Source organism: Ascaphus truei, chromosome 19, assembly GCF_040206685.1.
Source record: "Ascaphus truei isolate aAscTru1 chromosome 19, aAscTru1.hap1, whole genome shotgun sequence".
NCBI lineage: Eukaryota > Metazoa > Chordata > Amphibia > Anura > Ascaphidae > Ascaphus > Ascaphus truei.
Genome location: NC_134501.1, coordinates 17,251,797 through 17,254,750, shown reverse-complemented (window position 1 = coordinate 17,254,750; position 2,954 = coordinate 17,251,797).

Sequence of the window (2,954 nt, the reverse complement as noted above, 5' to 3'; positions counted from 1 at the left end):
AATATCTCTGCTGGCACCGACTTCCGACAGAAGCCCGGGGCACGAGCTGCAACAATGACAAGAGCTCAAGGTTACAATGGGCAGCCTGGCAAGGTCACCTGGTTGTTGATATAATGTAATAAAGTTGCAGCCTCATTTCCCCAGAAAAAAACATAGTGTGCCTATTTTATTCAAAGAGTGGGGATGGGGCTCCAGGGCCAGCCAAGGTCAGGCATTAATACCATTACCTACATACTGTTCACTCAAAACCAACTCCTGTTACAACTGGTTGAAGCCATTGTCATGTAAAAGCCTTTTGGGTTTATATAGAAAGTAAGCATGTCATAAAATACGCATAGCTGAAATTCTCAGCAGAGAAAACATACACAGTGTGTACGGCAGAATAAACATTCTAACGGAGAACACTGCAGACCTGTGAGCAGAGCAGTGTAAAGCAGCGCACCATAAGTACATGGAGATCTTTGATTTATGTAACTTTTTATCCAACTCTTCTCAGAAGCTTTAAAAAGTGCTATCATTTTATCCCGAATGGCCCAGAAAAACATTGCGTAGCGGCACATAAATGAAGTGGAAGTTTAGGGATAATTGTTAAAATATGTAATGTAGTTGCAACGACTTTAATCTCGCACCGTTCTGTACAGACATACCTGAAATAAAATTTTGCATATCTGGTAAAATGTATTTTTTTTTTTATTCTTATGGGACATGATAAAATGTAAAAAAAAAAAAACCAGTGAATTCCCATATAACAAGATATAATTAGTATTGTGAGCAAACTGGGCTCAGTGATGGCTTTGGAGTCAGTTTGATATAAACTAAGCTTATTATATCTCAGTTGTTACTAAATTTGTAATCATCCAGCACAGTATCTGAAGCTTTATATTCAATTATCCAAGAAGCTTACGCTTTATCTCTGTGACAGTCAGGACCAATTGGTCCTGAAGAACAAAGTTCTGCAACTGAATCAGATATGTCAGATCATATCATTATGCTTCAAAATTCTCTTGTATTGAATAACATTTTTCTAAACTTAAAAAAAAAAAAAAAACAATTATTCATTTATTTCAGAAGAACGTGGCTTATTGAGGGTTGTTTACTAAAGTCAAAACCAGAAACTGACCTGTAAAAAAGAATTGCTCCAGAATTATCAAAGAAAAAACTAAATGGGATTCCTTTAATTTGATAAACATGGGGCTGAGTTTTCTGTTTTGTTTTTGCCGTGCCCATGAAGACCTAGCCACGGGCTATTAAGGGGTTATTATTTTAAAAAGTTGATAAACATTTATTCTATTAACTTTTATCATCCATTCTTGGAATTCTCCCACCTCCAATTTCTATTTCAAGGTCTGGATGGGAGTAACGGCAAGACTAGTAATCTCATGTTATTTGTAGACAATGCAGCGTTATCGCGAATTATAGGCTAAAGTTGTAAAATTCCGGGCATTATTGAAATCCCTGCTCTCTGATTGGTTAAAATTCCGGGCATTATTCATTCAGTAATGCCCGGAATTTTTGCAGCTTGCAATGTGTTTATTTCCAATGTGTTTATTTCCAGCCAATCAGCTTTCAGAACAGCTCTGAGACAGGGCAGCGGATTGGTCAGGAGGCAGGAACAGCTCTCAGACAGGGTAGGGGATTGGCCAGAAAGCAGCATCAGGCAGTGACTCCTCCCCATCCCTCCGTGAACAGAGCTGACAGATTCAGTTGAGTTGGGGAGGGAGAGTGTGTAGCTGCAAAGTAAGTATGCTTGTGTGTGTGTATATGTATGTAGCTGCAGCTGCAGTTTATGTGTGTGTGTAGCTGCAGTGTGTGTGTGTGTGTGTGTGTGTGTGTGTGTGTGTGTGTGTGTGTGTGTGTGTGTGTGTGTGTGTGTGTGTGTGTGTGTGTGTGTGTGTGTGTGTGTGGCTGCAGTGTGTGTGTGTGTGTAGCTGCAGTGTGTGTGTGTGGCTGCAGTGTGTGGCTGCAGTGTATGTGTAGCTGCAGTGTAGGTGTGTGTAGCTGCAGTGTGTGTGTGTGTGTGTGTGTGTGTGTGTGTGTGTGTGTGTGTGTGTGTGTGTGTGTGTGTGTGTGTGTGTGTGTGTGTGTGTGTGTGTGTGTGTGTGTGTGTGTGTGTGTGTGTGTGTGTAGCTGCAGTGTATGAGTGTAGAGCTGCAGTGTGTGTGTACACAGAGGGGGCGGCAGTGTGTGGATATAGATAGCTGCAGTGTAAGCGTATATATAGGTGCTTTAATGTATTTACTATTTTATTTTAATTTAAAAAATCTATATAACTATACAAAAGTGTCTATTATTTAGGAAAAAAGCCTACTTTTAGCCTATAATAGTAATAATCCCCGAAGAACAGGGCATTACTGGCCAATAATGCCCTGTTCTTCGGGAATTATTACTTAAATAATGTGACATTAAAGCCTATTCTAATGAGCTCAAGTTGGGCCATTGTTTTTGCATATAATTATCTTAGTGCATAGGGTGTCAACTCAGGAAAAATAACATCCAGTGTGGTAGTGTGGAATTTGGGCCTGGCAATTGGATTATGGTATGGGGTCTCTGAGACCCATTATGATATATTAAGACTACACTGGTGACAAAAGGGTTAATCAGTTTTTTGAACAGTTTGCAAGGAATATTTGAGGAGGTTGGGGAGCATGAGATGGTGAGGAGACTAGTCAAGATTGTTTACCAAAAGAGACGGGTTACCTCTAGCAACTCTCAGGGTCATATGCTACTAACAAGATTGCAAATTGTTGTTGTAGGAATAGTGGGTGAAAAGCTCGTTCTGTTTAGCTTGGCATAATAGGTGTTTTTCATAATCCTTATATGGGCATTGCATTAATTTAGCTGTATAATAAGTACGTAATATATCCGGTGATTTTGATATCTGCAAATTGTTTTATGTTCTGAGGGTTCAGACCAAGCCTGTGAGATGTTGTCACTTTGGTCTCCATGCAATTGTT